This window comes from Pecten maximus, chromosome 19, assembly GCF_902652985.1.
Source record: "Pecten maximus chromosome 19, xPecMax1.1, whole genome shotgun sequence".
NCBI classification, from domain to species: domain Eukaryota; kingdom Metazoa; phylum Mollusca; class Bivalvia; order Pectinida; family Pectinidae; genus Pecten; species Pecten maximus.
In genome coordinates, this window is record NC_047033.1 from 4,781,036 (window position 1) to 4,801,587 (window position 20,552).

Below are 20,552 nucleotides of genomic sequence, written 5' to 3' on the forward strand. Positions count from 1 at the left end.
AACAACCCTTTGACATAGGGTCTGCCAGCAACGAGCTGTATTGCTCAATGAATATTTTATATTGGACATAAATATTGCAATAGCGATTAAAATATACAGCCAGAATTTTTATGCGGATATCATTAACATGATTTAAACGAATATTAATATGACCTAATTCCTTAACTCGACTTTACATTCGATTTTTATCCCATACTAGGTATATTTGATATCTGTATTGGTAAATCTATCTGATAATCCTGACTTTACCTAATTGTCAAGACGATACACGAGGTAACTAGACGCTCAATCGGTTGAGAATATATGACATTTCGATGAGAATTATTACTATTTGTAGATATCATATGGACGTTGTTGTAGGAAAAACCCGGCATACCTATGACTTATCACCCTTAAATGATTCCCGGCCTATCCAAAACATGACACAGTTTGCATGATTCAATGAATAAATTATGACATTATCGCAAAACGTGTCTCCGTGATGATACAATTTTATGTTCGGCATTGTTTCCTCTTTAAATTATTGATTCTCTGAAACATGGACGATTCTTGCGTACATTAGGGCACTTAACGAAAATTCGCGAGGAGGTTATGCTTAATATAAAACGCAAACTGAAACACTGTTCTGTTAATCAATAATCTATAAGTTTTTGAGGTTAAAGACTCGTAGTGATTGTGCTGACTGGTAGTCTTAAACAGCAGAATTTTGTTTCAAAGCCTCGATTAAAACTCGGTTATTTTAAACCTCACATTTGTAACCAGCGTCCAATGAAAGCCCCGCATGGTGATGATTGACATTTCAATCTTGTTATTGTTTGCTAATATTTTGGTCTTTGTATGAATCCAAATATGCAAACCTGTTCATGTAAAATGTAATCTTCTTAGTCAGCAACAGAGTGGAGGATATGTATTGCCCATCTACCTCTCAGCTTACTGACACAACTCCAACCTCGCGCGCCTTTTATACACATATTCACTAATTTATTGCTCTATTTAAATATTATTTTTAGACGGTTTGATCATCCACCAGAACGAGGCTTTACCTCATAATCAATTCAGAAACCAGAGAGTGATTTATGTAGAGATTCCGTATCTGTTTAACATACAGATCTTTGTGATACCTCAAATAAATTATATTAACACCGGACAAGGCATTGATATTTGCTATTGTTTGTTTTGGATAGACATACGTTTCCACATCATTTATAATCCCCATTAACAGGTATGTGTTGTAAAGAGGTTTCCTTATTTTCTAAACGAGGTTTAGTGATATGTTATAATGTAGTATGAGGATTGTGAGATTTTAACATTAAATATGTGTAGCGTACGTTTCGGATTGAAGAAACTATAAAGCACTGTCATTGGATGACAGGATTTATTTCAATAACAGCATATGGTAGTAGGTTTATTACCAGTTATTATAAAGATACATATCTGAATAGGGAATACAATCTACAAAATTCATATGTATTGGACAATCTAATTCTATTTCATGCTGCAATCCAACGTTTTGTTCGTGGGTTTTGTAGCAAAATTGTCAGATTTTCATCTTGTCAACATATTAGAAAACCGGAGTTTGTGTTCAGATGCGCTTGCAAATTCAGATCAATTACCATAACACGATTTATTCATTAGTTTGCACTTATATACATCAATCTTCGGCTGACAAGTATTATTCCGTTTTTGACAGTTGAAATGATAAGTGTTCAGGGAATCAGCACAATCCAATTGTTTAGCAATTAAATGACTGGCTAATATTATATCCGTTCTATAAAAGCAGTCTTTTTACAAGATGATACAACGCCGTCTGTCTGTCACAAAAATGCATTAAAACAACATAAAATTAGATAACTATGTAGTTAACACCAGGAAATGATAAAGCAAAAAAACAAAAATTGGTGTGTTGTCTTTATGTTGTTGGTGAAATGTGTATGTGTTGTTGGTGTGTTGTTTATATGTTGTTGGTGAATTGTTTATGTGTTGTTGGTATGTCGTTTATGTGTTGTTGGTGTGTCGTTTATATGTTGTTGGTGTGTTGTTTACGTGTTGTTTATATGTTGTTGGAGTTGTTTATAAATTGTTAGTGAGTTTATATGTTGTTAGTGCGTTGTTAGTGTGTTGTTGGTGTGTCGTTTATGTGTTGTAGGGGTGTCGTTTATATGTTGTTGCTGTTATATAGATATGTGTTGTGGTGTTGTTTATAAATAGTTTGTGAGCTGTTTATATGTTGTTATTGGTGTGTTGTTTATATGTTGTTGGTGTGTTTATATGTTGTTGGTGAGTTGTTTATATGTTGTTGGTGAGTTGTCTATATGTTGTTGGTGAGTTGTTTATATGTTGTTGGTGAGTTGTTTATATGTTGTTGGTGAGTTGTTTATATGTTGTTGCTGTTATATATGTGTTGTGGTGTTGTTTATTAATTGTTGGTGAGTTGTCTATATGTTGTTAGCGAGTTGATTTCATGTTGTTGGTGTGTTGTCTATATGTTGTTGGTGTGTTGTCTATATGTTGTTAGCGAGTTGATTTCATGTTGTTGGTTTGTTGTGTATGTGTTGTTTATATGTTGTTGGTTTGTGGTTTATTTGTTACCGGTGTGTGCATTTTTTGAGAATGTATTGTGTCTTTTACCTTCCTCTTTTTAATTATTCCTTCTGCTTTCTTTTTCTAATTTTGCCGTCATCCTTGCTAATCAAAATACTCGATTATCAACACAGAAAACAATCAACGAAATAGCCCAAAGAGTTTTTTAACTGTTAATATTAAAACATTATGTAATTACGGTTAATAAAATGAACTCATTCATGCTATTCAACTTGAGCAAATGAACGAACAAAACTATACATACAATGTACTTGTTTATATTTTGTCGACTGGATCTGTTATCTTGATATCATTGTACAATACAACATTAATTCATTACGACTTTTTTAAAAGCCAAATCGCTCGTATGTTACATCGCAGCCAGTTACTCCACAAATTGTGTATGTAGAAGTTATAAACTCGATGCGCATAAGCAAATATAGATACCTAAGTAAAAATTCCCTCGGCGGAACGAAGCACGTTGAATATAGCGTTCTGACCACTTTGATCCAGATGACCTGATAAGATATTTGACACTGGGTAATTCGATTAGTAGATTCTTGGTAATTTTAATTAATTAATCATTATGGAACGTTTGTTTAAGCTATCGAATGAGTGTTTGTCCTACATGGTTGATTGATTTTCTACTTTGTTAAAGGGTAGGGTAATCTGCCACATTTTAGTCGTGCGAAAAGTTGAAATTGATCCCTGATGTTAGTTCTAGTGGAAAAAAACGTATTGAAATTAAACGGATAAGATAAGTATCGTTAAACGTCCTTTCAACAGCTAAGATCATTTCAGGACGGCCTCCCCTAATTGCGAGATGCATGCGTGTGGCGAATGTGCGCATGTTTCTGGAGACTGTGGTATGTTCGTATTTATCACCTTCTGATGCCGACTTTATAATGCTACCTCACTGAAGCATTCTGCAGAAGACAGCCATTAGGACACCACATAAAACCAAAGCAATGTTGCAGTTAGCCTTCATTATAAAAGATGTTATACAATTCATATAATAATTTCTGGACAACGATGAACTATTTCCCCTAAACGGTAAACTATTTATGTAGGTTTGCAATACATTGTCAATTCTTATATTGATAACTTTAATGGTTTGTGTTTATAAGCTGATTTTGGCGGCGTGATGAGTACACAACTGTGAATTCCGTATGATGTTAAACACACCGTGGTATGATATTATGACAATTACTGTAAAAGTACATATTTTAGCGGATGTCCTATTTTAGCGTTTATCGCATTAAAATTATTCCGCTAAATTATGATTACGCTAATTGTAGTGTATCTACATTGGTTTCTATGACAACCATTGTTGGTTCGCTAATTCATTATTCTGCTAATCTGTTTAAATTTGGTTTGGGGCTAATGTTTGAGTACGTCAAATTAAGAACGTTTACATTATTAGATTTCTGACCGACAACATCTTTGGTGAGTTTGGTGACAAGCCCAGAGGATCATGAAAGAATCTTAGGCATGTAATTATGTTATGTTAGTTTTGACAACCGCTGATAATGTCATTCAAAGTTTTTATCATCTCGAAACCACATCTTCCAGCACACAATTATGTTACCCATGGGAACAAATTGTGACATTCCATTGGTTGACTTGTGCTACACACGTGGTTGATTATATTGAGATCTTATCATAATGTATATGTATTGATATGCAAGTACTCCATCATCCCGGGTTCCATGGCAGATGTCGACTACATCATTTGCCATTTTGACCAAGGCTTGCCAGGATGGTGTCTTAAGTGAAGCAGAAAACGCCACCCTTTCTTAATACCTGGGTTCAAAAGCTGATTACCTAATCACTTAAGTAGTGAACATTTCTTTTTTCCTCTACGTCAAAGTTTCCATGCGTATATTCCTTAAAATGATCAGCTAGGAAGAGCCTGACAAGTCTAATAGTTTCAAAACCATTTTGTCAAATTCGGAACAACTGGAGTCATGTCTCGTTCTCATTGTACTTCTCCAATGGTCTCCATGCAAGGCTACGTTTTGTCGTTATTTTCCCTTGTTTTATTGATTTTTTTTATTTAGAATCACACTGCAATTCATTACTGCTGTTCTTTTATTTTCTTCACTGTGTGTTTGTATTTGTCATAGTGGTAGAGTATTAGAGTAATTCATCTGTGGGCAAGGTCATTCATTGTACCTATAATAGGAATAAGCCTTGGCACTAATTATCGATAAATTCTTATGGTTGTCGAAATGTATGTTTCTGTCTTGCAAAACTTTAAAATAAGCGTATAGCGTATATCAGAATTTAATGTCAATACCCCCCCATTTTTTGTTGTTTCTTTTTGCGTCTTTATTTTAGGTATATTTAATACCATATAATTGAAATCATACAAAGGATGGATGCCAATTTGAGTCTTTTGGTGGCTATCTCTTAATGTTTTTGCCTTTTGCATATAAATACACTGAGGTAAGGAAGTTAGTGCGGTCGTAAACAAAGGGACATGGAATTAAGGTCAGGTCGGAGAACATTTCGAGGTGGTAAAGTCGGTGTCAAATTTGTCCCATATTGACAAAACTACAGGACATTTTTTTTTTAATCTTTTATAATACCTTAGATGCATTTTGCCATTCCAAATATGAAGAAAGTAATTCTAACTGGAAAATTTAGCCCATATTCATCTGTTCAACTCCGGAAAGCAAAACCAGAAACCACGGGATTGAGGATGTACGTTTTCGCCGTGGGACAGAAATAAAAGCATTTCTCACAGTTACGAATGCATTTCCTCAAAATCAATCATGAGTTGTTTATTTTATTTTATTTTATTTTTTAAATTGTTTTATATTCAGTATACATCACACATATGCGTAGATACTAAAAACAAAGACAAATCTTTTTCTGCGACAAAATTCTTTATTGCATTATCAAACATGCCATTATAAACAACAATGCGTCATTAGTAACATATATCATCTTTCAAAGTAGATTCCGTTATTTTATATCGATATATATTATTGACAGGCCACTGACAAGGACATAGAACACTAAGAATGGACTTAGTATGCGAACGCATGCAAGTCAGTGTATGCAAAGATTAACAAAGAAGATTTATTTAAACGATATTTGTTCACGCACCAGGTTGGTTACAACAGCGTCAAGTGATTTCAAATGAAAAAAGTCACACTGATTGGCTGTGCAAAAATTCTGGTTGACTTTTTAAATAGAAATAATTTGCAGATTCTTTCTTGGAATGGTCAACAATGTAAAAAAAATTCAATTGCAATGAAACACTGAAAATATGTCTGATGTATGCATGTATTTATGTATGTAGACTAGCTGTTTTTTATGCATCTGTGATAACTAATACAAGACAGCCGGGTGATATATCACATGATACAGAATAAAAGCGTTACCATGCCTACATATTCTCTGTTAGAAACGCAATTCTGAATCAATTAGTGCTGACTAAGCTGTCGTCAGGATATTCTGTAACTGAACAAATTAAACATCAAAGAGAAACAGCAATGGAAAGTTTAACAACCTAAGCCTCCACTACTAGTGTCTAGAAAATACTACAATGTATAACATATTTTAGCGAATTGCTACTTCCAGATACATTTTAATTTTTTCTAAGGCGAATATTGTTCGTACGCCAGTTTATCGTCATGTTAATACATTTCAGCATTGCGCTAATATTTTAACGCGTTAAGACAAAATGTCAGATATAACAAATGTCAACAAAACATCATGTCGACTTGTTCTTTATTTACATAAAAAATGTTGTTTTTTTCACTTAAACATATACAGATGTGATAATGATAGATGTTACTAATGTTTGATATCCATCTAAGGCCTTAAGACTTATTTGAATCATTAAGATTACCAAGCATGTGCGATTATTTCATTTTTGGTCGTCGGATTTCTCTTTTAATCGTGTTCAATTAATCTGAGTTTACTGGGCACAACACCAGATACTTGCGGCAAAACATACCTATGTGGCTTATTTCGAATTGCTTTATTCATGTGTGTCCTGTTAACACAATCGTGTCATTTATGGACGGTGTCAACGAAGGAGACCACGTCCAGTCAAATTATCCTGACAACCGGCGCAAACTAGTCTTCCCACGATCAAAATGCTGATCGTTAAGCAGGAGTAGAAATTACCATTTTTGGAGACCCAGATATGTCTCGGTCAAGTACCCATGGACTTCCTCACAGGGGCGAACGCCCAACAAAAGGCCAAAAGTGAAGCATTGTCAAGGGAGACATAAGGAAGAAGAAAATTGTTAAGAAAGAAGAGAAAAGAGAAAATCTCCCAATTCAGTCGCCTCTTACGATCATGCGATGGGAGCAGAAGGTTCAATTCTAACGCCCTCCATGCAGGGCAGACAGTTATTGGGTCCACCGCGAATATCATATTTAACAAAACGGCGTCCACTCGTTTTGTAAAAAGGAAATCACCGACTAGTTATAGCATATTAAGACTTCAAACGGTACAGTATCTGTCAAAACTGATTTACTCGTTGTAATGATCACAGATATATATCTTTGTGTACCATCGATTTGGCACATTTGTGTCCTAGCTAGGGGAGATAACTGAAGGATTACTTTAGTCACACTAACGTGTTTCATCGATAACAGAATATGGCATGATCAATATCTTTCGAAATCTTCCAGTAGGAAAAACGTCATTACATCTGCATACACGTTGTTGGAAATGCATAAGAAATTGTATAATCGTGAGAAATGTCTATTCCGAAAAGGACACGTATGCCAATCTTGCAATTGCCTTATTGTTGTATCTGCTTATACCATATACAAGTATGTGCAGACCAGTTTGAAAATATTATCTTTGTGACAAGAGACAACAGTAGATAACTGGAGAGTAAGAGAAGCAACAAAAGACCTATAACGATATCGTTACTGCCGACCCATTCCCACCATCTAGTCAGTCATTAGAACAAGCATCAAATTGCTAGTACCATTAGATAGACGTAAACGCCCTTTAGCTGAAAAAAAATGATACATATAGAGTCATCAGGCTAGCACGTAATGCCAACAACAAGAGGTATATATATATATATATATAGGTTTTTTTAGGGTTTTCCCATTGAATACTGTATGTATTTCACTCAAATGACAAGAGTATTAATATTTTTCGCGAATGCGAAACAGCGGTGAAATACTTGGTATTCAACGGGAAATCGTTTTTTTTTTTTTTTTTGTTTTTTTTTTATCATTATTATTATTTCATTGTAATGACGGAAAAAAGAACAATATGAAAACGTTGTTGTCAGACTACAGCAGAATTTTGTAATCTTATGACGAGCAGAAAGCGTCATTATATGGAGTGCTTACCACATATATAGTTGTGCGATTATAAATCGCAACAAACAACATCTTCTTCTATCATCGCTTCATTTGCTTAAAAAAATCAGAGGATTAGAATGCAATGAATAGATAGCCTTGATCTGATTGAACTAATTACTACTTTTATCGTTACAAATGAGAAAAAGATAATGAAAACACAATACAAAAATAGGCACATAACAGCATTATGTGCTGCATTCTAAACATATCCCTACGATATAACCTATCCACAGTCAAAACATCAGACAACAATGACGGTGTCCTGTTGGTTTGTATAATAATATACACTCAAAACTAAAACACTACACTTTTGCTGAAGTAGTTGGCAATGACGGTTTTCATTTGAGATGAAGATGGGTTCTTGATATGCATTCCCCTTAGTCGTTAGTATTTTTCTCGGTGTCTGTATTTTCTTTCTTAAAACTTTTTTTGTGTGCTGATCCATACATTTTTTAGTTATTGTCCTCTTTGACATTTTTTGTCAATCACGTGCTCCTCATTTTGATAGAGATTCCAAATTGGTTAGTTCTTCGAAGATTTCATACCACACAGTGCCTGAAACGTGTTTTCTGCTGTCAGTATAATGGATGTCGCCATGATAATTGCAAAGTTATCCTCATACTCAGCACCTGAAAAGATATGTAGAGATAAAGACAATTCCGCACTCCTTCAATGACGATTTGTTTGTTCATTGATAGACATCAAAGTTCATCTGCATATAGTATGCTATTCAAAACATCACATTTTGCGAGGGCTCATAGAAAATAAAAATAGGTATAGGTTTCAAGTGTGTGTAAATAAAACATTGATGGTTTAGATATTTTGGGCTAAATAATGTCACATTGTTAAAATTAAAAACTACTAACGTAGGCTATAGTGACCTAGTTTACATCTGGTCTATATAGAAAACAAATACTATTAGATCTACCAAAAATATCCCATTGACCCAAATAAATAACTTGTTAACACTGATCGTGCACTGCTTTGGATCATATTTTGGGCAAGTTGCTAACAAAGGGTAACAAACCAAACAAAGCAAAAGTCTTATTATGGTCAAACATGGCGACAACAATCACCTTCAGCTGGGAATGAAAATGTACATCGACAGGTATATCAGTTGAGCGTTCGCCTCTGTGAGGAAGGCTTTGGTCCTGTCCCTTGGCCGAGACATTTCGGACGTGGGATACTCAAGATATTGCTCACCTCACTTGGGAGCTAGGGGTCGCTTTAAGGTCATTCAAGGCAGCATAATGAGTTTTATCTTTAATTTGGACCACGGCTTGGATTACTGTTAAGGTATCAAAAGGCATTCACAGTCATCTATCTGATATCAGGTAGGGCCAAACGGGTAATGGCGGGTTCAGAAGTAGAATGAATGTAACCCTAACGCACACCAGCCTCTATCCCTACCCCTACTCCTATACCCGTCTCCCCGGGCCACCAACTTGCCGTGTATCATCTTCTAACAATGACCTTGTTCGGGTTGGTAATTGGAGGTTCGTGCAATGTACATATATATATATATTAATCACTTAGCATAAACTGTTTTAAAAAAATTCTATACTGATAAGACTGTATATCTAGGTATTCCCTGCTATCGGATAATTAAGAGGAAGAGGGGAAGACGGAAATGTAGAGAAAAACTTCCATATGACCGGTGGAGATATTCCTCAATAGGTCTTAAGACAAACTTTCATAATAAATATACAAAAAAATATAAAGGTATGTTGAGGTTATGATGGTAAAACCTCAATAGGTCTTTATGAACTGCAAATGGTTTGAACAGCACCCTATATGATTAGGATTGTGTTCATATCTAAATATAGACTATCTTAAATAAGGACTATTGAGAAGCTACATAGCTTATAAATATGTTGCGTTATATAATGCCAAGCGTACTTTTACATATGTGCTGCTGTTGTAACGCAAAAAGGCTAAAATGTGTCGTAGCTTATACATTTAGCCATTTTTACATTTACAGCATTCATGTACCAACGGTTTTAGTAGAGCTGGCCGTTTTGTCTAGAGAATGCAAACCTGTAATCTTCTGCGACAGCAAATATTGAAGTGGTTGTGCTGTGTCAACACCTCCCATCTTTAAGTCACATTGCAAGTTAAACCTCTCTACCTGCACATGGTTTATATACTTGTATGACTATATATAAATAGATATTGTCGTAATGCCTGCATTATGTTAATATATGCACTTTATTTTTTGAATATAATCTGTCATTAAATTCAGGTTTATATAACACGGAAAGTCACGAAATCTCCATCAGGATGATGTGTTATATACAGTACGTCATCTTATCAGATTCCTATCTCGGCTGACAGTTTATTTCATTATAATCTTGCATACATGTTTGTAATCCCTGCTAGTCATGGACAAATGTATGCCTTCAGCTATATAACCTGTATAATTATGTAAGTATATATTAATGCAAATCATAAATACAACAATAAAAAAAAAAAAAAAAAAATGCAAATAAAATAAATATAAATAAATTAAAATAATAAACAGTAATGTGGATGGCCATGGTTCAGTATATTGCTGGATAACTGCTTACCAACAGAGTCAGTCGCCTAGTGTTACACAAAACAAAACAGTGATCACTTATATGTCGATGAAGTCATAACCCAATCGATAAGAAGACACATATGAACATAAGACGGCTTTACATGGAGAATATAGAAAGAAGTACAAAATAAACACTGTTCCGGACTATGGATATAAGTCATTCTAAGTAACCAATATACGCTAAGCGACCGATGTATTCATATATAACTACCTTACCGTAATACATGGTCAATATTAATGTTGCAAAATTATATTTACATGTTTGTATGTCTGTCAAGATAGTTTAAACTTTTTTATGTTGACTCTTCGGACGTTCACACCAACATATCATGTCGAATTAAATTATTTAACAGATGGGCAGAAGCTTTCAATGTGAATTTTGCAATAGAAGTAGCAAATTTTCGTCATCAAGACAAACTTGGATGAATCTATTGCGTTTTATTAGGCTAGTCTTATTTCGCTATTTTTGGAAAACGCGTTCCTTGGCAATATATTCACAAAAGAAAGAAAATCTGCATAAAAACGCGAGGCGACAGTTTTGTCGATTCCTTATAATGATGTAATGGCTCACGAGAAGACAGTATCGTGTCATTCCTATTTCAACCGTAAATAGCAATGTCGGTACCTGATAGTACACCAGAGAAAGACAAGAGACATTGTCATTTTGTCAGATTGCCCGCTTCATCAGATAGCCCGCAGAAGGCATTTTGTAATGTTTATCCTGCGAGAAATAAAAAGAAATGATATTATATTGCTTGTAACTTAATTCAATGTAATTAAAAACAGATTTTGATCAAATTGTGGAGATGGAATCCGTCGAAGATAACAATATTTACGTTAAAAACGAAGAAGTAAATATGGAGCAATAATTGACGACGATGTTTTTGTTTTATATTTTTTTTTCTAGCTGTAGTCATTGAAGTAACACAAAATGCGTAAAGGAGTATCGAAACACTATAAAGTTCTATTTTTGTGAGACAAATTCATAATTCAAGTAACGAAAATATCACATACATTTATATGCAATGCAATGATTGTGCTTGAAACCCTGTCAATAATTTGTACTTCCTTTTAATCATGCGACATAAATATCCAATGTATATATGGTATGCATTATATCACACGCTGCACTCAGAAAACAGATCGCAAAAATAAAAACACGAAACAAATTTTTAAAAAAATAGTTGACTCTCTAGGAAAATTTTGTTATTGAATCCTCACTATCACTTTGTTTGGTTTCGTTCTCCTTCATGTTGTGCCTCTTAGATTTGTCCTGTATGCCAAAAACTTTTCTCTTCTCGTTCCTGAACAACAAAACTTAACAGCTGATGAGACATTAAGTGTCGATTTGTACTTTATTTCCGTCACCTTAGCATTCAAATATCGGCGAAACATCGATGTTTAAAGCAGCGTATTTGGTATGCTAATTGGATAAGATTATTACGGAAACTCCTTTTTTCGCGATGATCTCTATAGGTTTTCATATTTTCCCTTATCACGCGGTTATTTTGAAGCTGTTCCTTAGTTCGATGATGGATATATACAACTATAGAAGTATGACAGAAAGGATACAGTAAGCTTTTCTACTCTGACATAACATAATATTGTGAAATATTTCTTGATGTCACACACTTAAAGTGACTCTTTTCTTTCCCTCGAAGATTTCGGAACAAATTGTACATATAATAAAACTGTTCTTTTCTTTTTTAGTCTTATTGCCCATGTGTGAAAACATCCATTCTTACATGCTATCTGAAATTGATTAAAACCATTTAGACTAGATAAGATCAAACATTGTATATGGCTATATGAATGTTCGCAATGTTGGAATGATTTATCAAACCTGTTCGAACCACCACGAATGAGAATGAGATAAGTGATTCGTAATATATATATATATACAGTTTGTGTTGCATACATGTGTTACGATTGCTATATTTTGCTTAAAGAGGCATCATGGTAAACCAATTTTTATTTTGTAATATTTCATATTATATGATATATCTTTAAAAAAATATAACCTTATAAACAATAGCCATTCAAATTTGATGATATATGTACACAAAAACATCAATTATTAATTATAAAAAGGTTATCACAATTCGTTGATCAACAGTCTGGATATGTATATTTTGTTATATACACGATAAAACGCATGCGCACAACAAACTAAAACACATGAAAACAAAAATGGTAATATTTCGGTACTCGGTAATATTTATACAAACTCAGTAATATTTATACAGTCTGTACCAGTACATCGCTACTGTCACTATACTTAGAGGATTTCTAACTAAATCGAGTGGTCAATCTGGACATAGGGATCGACTTTGAATATTGGGATAGCACAGAAACATAACTGGAAAGGAACAAAACACGTACATTCAATGAAAATAACAACGTTTTTACTGTGATGTCCCTTTAATCATTTTGATAATATTGGATATGGTAGGCGCTTTGGCGTCAGGTCATGGCTGTATCATCTGGGGTCCTCGACATAATGACAATTGGCTTCAGACATTACGGACTTTACAAGGCTTTAACCAGTCTAACAAAATATTTTATTCGTCGTTTTATGCAATTATAGTTCATTCGTCATTTTCATTTAATTTGTGGGTACATCAAGTGTCGGGATTTGATTCGATTGTCTAACCACGCTCATTTCAACATCATGATAATTTTCTGGCATAAAATGTTATCTATATATATTTGCTCTAGTAACAAATATACTTTTATTTCCTCAGCAGAATTTTGGATGATTGCCAAGGTCGGGAGCCCTCTGGTAATATGTTTCTCCAAGCGCAAGATCTCTTTCATCTTCCACTTATCAATTTCTGTTTTTTCTTATATAAATCATTCAACATGTCTCTCTTTTCGTTTCATACATTATCATTTTTTTTTTTACATTTAACAATTAATATGTATATTTAAGAAATGAAATTAAAACAAAAATGTATGTACATGCTAAGCAATAATAGATTAGATATTATATTTTGTTAATAGTTTGAATTATCTAATTTAAAAAGATATATAGATTATCATTTATTTTTGTAAGATGACTCTGACCTTTAATGACATATTTAAATTATTTCATATTTATTTTAATCAAGAATGAAATGTATGCATATAGAATAATAATATTCCTATATCATTTTAAAATCAAAACAGTGTCATTATTACATCTATCATTAATTAATTAAATAATAAATTTATGTAAAAAAAAGAAAAATAAATCACAGAGAAAATTAGTAAGAACCTATTTACAACAATGAATATATGTTTATATAAACATACACTCACCCCGTATACAGACACATCACACAACAACCACATCACATAACGAGACATTGGTTTGTTTTGTTTTTTAACGTCCTTTTAACAGCCAGGGTCATTTAAGGACGTGCAAGTTTTGGAGGTGAGGTGGAGGGAAGCCGAGTACCAGGAGAAAAACCACGGCCTACAGTCAGGACCTGGCAACTGACCCACGTAGGTTTCGAACTCGCAACCCAGAGGTGGAGTGCTAGTGATAAAGTGTCGGCCCCAACAAAAAATGAAATAAATAAATAAATTGAAAGACAAGGTAAACAAACACACCCGGACATACATATATGTCAGTGTTCTAAATCATCAGACCAAATCTAATGTAATATGGAAATTGAAAAGTTAATTATTGATTAAAACAATACAGATTAAAAAATACACAACAAACAATACAACAATATTGATTAAACAATAAGACGATCAAATACATTGATAAGCTAATTATAGATTCTTGGTATAAGATCGTTATTATGAGAAAAATGAAAGATGTAAATAATTACCTTCGATTGGCCGAGAAAATTATAGAAATGGTCAACAAAATGAAACAAAAAGATATCTAAGTTCATCAAATTCTCAATGAATATTCAGCATCATATTTAAGGTGTCCCGACACTTTATCACCAGCCCTCCACCTCTGGGTTGCGAGTTCGAAACCTACGTGGGTCAGTTGCCAGGTACTGAACATAGACCGGTGGTTTTTCTCCGGGTACTCTGGCTTCCCTCCACCTCCAAAACCTGGCACGTCCTTAAATGACCCTGGCTGTTAATAGGACGTTAAACAAAATGAACCAAACCAAACCATCCCATATTTAAAAAAAAAAGGAGTTCTTTTTTTAGTTTAATCGTACTGTTTTCTTACCTGTGTATTTTTGAAAAAAATAGTTTTTAACACATCAAATAAAGTCGGTTTTGTCTTTGGGAAGAAGAAAAATGTAATATATCTTAAGTAGTTTGAAGTAGTCTAAAGGTTGTGATTTTAATATCTTTTTGGTGTTTCGAACACTACTAATTTCAAGTCAATGGTAATGTTTCTGTTTGTTTTCTGTAATAAGAAATCAGCTAATTGTCCTAATATTTCCTGAACTCCTAGACATGTCCAAAACATATATTTATGTCTTCTGTTTCATCTCTACAGAAATTGCACTTATCATCATTTGTTTCACCTATCATTTTCAAATAGTTATTGACATGATATATTTCAATAATATTTCTTCTAATCTTTTCTTTTATGTTAACCGTTTCGCATGCGTTTTTGTCAATATGCCAATCAAAATGAACAACTGTTGGCCTAGTGCCAGTGACTCAGGTTAGAATCAAAAACATGCTATGCATATTTGCATATGTTTTATACAAAATAACATGTATAATGAATTGTACTGATTTTACATTTATATTTATAATGTTATTATTGTTTCAACAGTAACATACTTTCAGTGACATTCAACTGTCACATAAATATTAGGTACAGCAATGTCATGATAAGATATATTTTAGAAATGTTCATAACAACACTCCCTACGTGTAAATAGATAATTTGAATTTTCGGGAACGTTTAGAAAAGGAGGTCCCCAGTGAAGGACTTTATATTGAAAAATAATCAATACGAAAATAATCAATACGAAAATAATCAATACGAAAATAATCAATACGAAAATAATCAATACGAAAATAATCAATACGAAAATAATCAATACGAAAATAATCAATACGATAATCAATACGAAAATAATCAATACGAAAATAATCAATACGATAATCAATACGAAAATAATCAATACGAAAATAATCAATACGAAAATAATCAATACGAAAATAATCAATACGAAAATAATCAATACGAAAATATTCAATACGAAAGTTTCTTTTTCCTTTTGATAAGTTATCTATATATAGATTGTTGTATCAAGTGTTTAATTATAGTAAATGGTACTGAATTTACAAGCGTAAGGGTTTGGTCAGTTGTATATCTAATGAAAACAAACATGGCCGCCAGTCACAGTCGCTTCAAGGAATTGATTGGAAATAAAAAGTTTCCTTCGCAAGGCAATTTTAAGAGAAGTACCTCGATGATAAAATTATAAGCTAATGTTTTCTATGTAAATGTCTTTTTTCAAACATAAACAATAAGTAAAAATAAAAATGCTGTTTTTCTAATTTTGTTACTATGGTTGTAATTGCCTCATCTGCATAATACATCACTGTGCGAGCAATGGCAAAATAAAAATATATGCAATTAGTTACAATTTTGAGGTAAGCAATCAATTTGATGTAAATATATCAGAGATCCATTTTAAGTCATATTGAAAAATTCCAAATTTCATTGGCTTCTATTTAAAGTTTTCCACAATACTTTAACCATACACTCATTTATTTTTAAATCAATGCTAGTAGATAGTCATCTTTGCAATCCATGTATCTCTGAAAGAAAAAATATTGAACATTAATTTTGGTAATGTTATCAAGTACAAAATCTTATTAAAAGTCTATATTGGTAGTTGAAAGCTATATTTTACCATTTACATTAAACAAAAATGCGTTATAATAATAATAACAATTTTACAATATACAAAGTTGACAATCAAATCATTATGCCAATTAAACAATACATTTACAGAACTAGGTGCTTGCACAAGTCAATGAATATTACTGCATTAATTTGTATTATTCTTGATCATCATGAAATACAAAAGCATATGACTCACAGCAAAGGAGAGAGGTATAAAGATAGATATGTAAATGGGTAGAAGGAGTGGGTAAAATTATTAACGTCAGGTAATTATATATGCGTGCGTGCGTGCGTGCGTGTGAATGTGCATGTGTTTTAAACACCCAATAAGATACAATCTCTCGTAATGTCATGATGGCACTGATTACAATGAGTGATGAAACGATATTTCAGTGTTATGATGATAATTGATGTAAGGATATGAGATATAATGGCAACGTTTTATATTTTGTATGGTATTGATGATAGTGACTTTGACAGCAGTGTCGTGAAATATAGTTTTAAAGTCATGAAATGTTGATGGTGTAGCAATGTAATGATATTGTCACGAAATGATAAGTATAGTGTTGTAGTGATGAAATGATGATGATGCAGAGATTGAATGGTGATGTAGAAATCACATGACAATGTAATATTATGATAGTGTATTGATATAGAGGTCGAATGATTAAATAAGATAAGTAACGGTGGTGGTGGTGGTGGTGCTGGTGCTGGTGCTGGTGGTGATGATGATGATGGTGATGATGATCAACAAATTCAGCACATGTGGGTGTGTGAAAGTCATGAATGAATGTGTGTGTTTTGTCATAAATGCATTTGTATTATCATGTAAAATCCGACAAGACAAAATAAAAATAAAAAATTGGCTCATGACAAATACTTTGACATGCATTAAAAGAAAAAAGTTGAAGCAAGGCTTGACAAACACAAGTGCCGACTTAAATGTGCTTGAACAGGGTAATTATGCGAAAATTAGTAAACCGCTTAATTCCCTATTCTGCATGCTCAAACAAAAACCAGTGAAAACGTTGTGCTAATATATGTTCACGCATATTGTGGATGGTTATTACATCGCCTATGAAGCATGACGGTCACGTGGGGATTACTATGTCAATCGTAACGCATCGTCGGTGCCGTGTCCCTGTCGCCGTCAATCACACTTGACAGATATTGCTTTCTAGAGTTTTCCCGCTACCATTTGTTACATCAAGTTGCGGTATCACAATAGGTTACACATCAGGTTTGAGTCCCGTGTTGTTGTTTTGTTTTTGTGGGTTTTTTTTTTTTTTTTTTTTAATTTTTTGCTAGAGTTATAGCCCTTTGTAAATTTCTAATTATCAGTTTTCCATACATTTTCCCGTTTGTCACACGGAGTTGTAACTTGGTATGTGGCATTATCTGAGCAAATGACATTTCTCTTTCAAATCCTGTGTCAATAGTATATTTTCTGTAGTTATAGCCTTTGGCGCACATAAGGAAAATTCTTATTATTAGTACCATTTTATCATTATATTATTATTATGTTTTTCTCGATACATTATTTTTTATGAATGATGGATTATAGTTTGATTTGATACCCGTGTCAAATTCCATGTTTTGAATGAATTATATATGCAAAACTTATCAACTATCCACCTATAAGCTCAGATGCTACATTGTTATGAAACTGCGTCATCTAACCAACAAACAACAGAAAGCATTGTTTCATATAGTAATCATGCAATTTAAAAAAGAGACCCTTTCAATTAAGTCATCGCATCATCTTCTGTATCATAATCACACAAACCACTTCTTTTGCTTTAATTAGAGAAGAAGAAGAAACAGGAAAACGCAGCATGAAACAGTGTCCTTGCAGAGGAATGCGCTACAGAAATCAGCATTGAATAAGATGGGAGAAGTCACTTGTGAGAGATGATAATTTTTTTTCAATAAATAAACCAAACACATGTTTCCCGATTCTTTTCTCTTTTTTTTTATCGTTGATAGGATAATGTTAATAATAGCAATGCTAGTTTTCATATTAACATTTCAAAACATAAATACATGTATGTGGGAAAATTTTATTCTGTACAAGTCTTTTGGTTGTGTTAAACACCATTTGCGAGATCCCATTATAACAGAGCAATACATATAATGAAGCTTTTAAAATACAAATCGTTTGAATACAGGTTGGCCTCTCTTAAGTCCACAAAATCTTTCTAGAAATATTGATACAACACTGATATGTCTGGACGTAAACAAAAGGTAAACAGACACGCATCATCTACCTAGGCAAACAAAAACAATAGAACAGAAATGCTACGAAAGATATTGGACGGACGGAAGGAAAATAAAACAAAATATGAAAAGCTTAAAACAATCACTACATTTTGTTTTGTATTGTTTAACATCCTATCTAAAGCTAATGACATTTAATGATGGTCTCCCCCGTGTGCCAGATACATGCATGTGGTGAATTTGGTGTTTTAGGGGGCTGCAATTTATTCGTGTATGACTCTTTATGATAGCGCGGAACTTCTGCTACCTCATTAAAGCATTCTGCCGAAACTAACAGGCAGGGCACCCCACCTGATCACATAATACTGACATCAGACGAATCAGTCGTCCCTCTTCTGATATGCTAAGCGTTTACCAGGAGCAGTAACTACCATTTTTATAGACTCTTGTAAGTCTCGGCCACGGGACAGAACCCAACGTCTTCCTCACCGGGCCGAACGTTCAGTTAAAGGTCAAAAGTATGCAGTGTCAAGAGAGACGTTAGGAGGAAGACAGTTGTTTTGAAATAAGAGAAAATATAAGATCCCAAATTAAGTCACCCAATACAATCATGCAATGCGGCGACAGGCACAGTTCTTACGCTGCACCTGCAGAGCATATCACAAATGTAATACGTTTTCCAATTATCAAATAACGGCAAGAATGTATTTTTTCAATCAACTATAACTACATTAAGCCATCATTGTGTTTTCTTCAAATAGTGTTACGCTACTTTCCGTGCAATGTACTATTATATCAATCAGTGTAAATCTGTGTTTTCTATTTTTCACAGACATTATTTTGGTGTATCCTGCAACTGTCGCCTGAGATGTTCTTTTGACAAAATATGTTTCATGCATGTGTTGCAAATGGACGATTCCGATTCGTGACGGTTTTGGTGGATATAAAGGTTGTGTAGAGGAATGGAGCAGAATCGAACTCGGCTGAACACTGGTGGCCAATTAGCTCAAATGGCTAGAGCGTCCGCCTAGAGTTCGGAGGTCCCGAGTTCGAGTCCTAGATTGGTTGTTGCACGTTCACTCTCTCGTAGCAGTTTTAAATGCTTTATTGCATGTTGAACATCTGTAAATGGCGTCGGTGTGTGCTTGTGTTATGTTGGCGATTGGGGTTATTTCTAAAACGAAAGAGTTTGTTACATGTATTATATATACGCCTTCTCCTTCTGTGTGTTATGTGAAATGGCTCTTCCGTTAAGAGAATCCCTTGCATTTTAATTCTGTTTGCTCCCTGTTTTGGTGTGGTTTTAGTGAAACGTATGTCATAAATTCTACCCTTCATGTATCAGAAGATTTTTACTTTGAAAGTGTTCACCGATGAATATCAAAGAGGCTCCTACTATCAAAAAAAGGTTTTGAGCACTGGCTGCACTTGTATAACCCTTCGGCGTTGTAGCACAACCCGTGCTGTCGAAGATTACTTGAATTGCAATATATCAAATTTGTGTCTGGGAAAGTCATTGTAATATAAGAAAGAGACATACCATATTTCTGAATCGAAAAAATAATAGCAGCACTTATTACTTGGACATTTCCCCTATAATTATTGTAGGTTTCTTGCATTCATTATGTTAAAACTTACGAAAATGTGAGTTTTAATTCCTTTCACTGTCTCCTGGAGTATTTTGTGACTTTCTTTCATATTATGTTTATTTCTAGAACGGTCAGATTATATGGTTCGGTTGTTGGAATAATTAAAAGGTGCATATGGCCTACGTTGAAGTAAAACTGTATGATCGTGAACACCTCATTCAAACGCTGAAATATTTATTTCATTTAGATAGTCTCTGTGTCGTCGATGAAGCAGAAAATCGCTGTAACTTCTTGAGCACCTGGTTATATTCTCCGTGTACACTTAAAATATTTTGTTCATATGTTGTTCTCGTTTTATTACCCATCGGCCAAAAGGCCAATAAGGCATTGTCGTCATCCGTCTGTCTGTCGT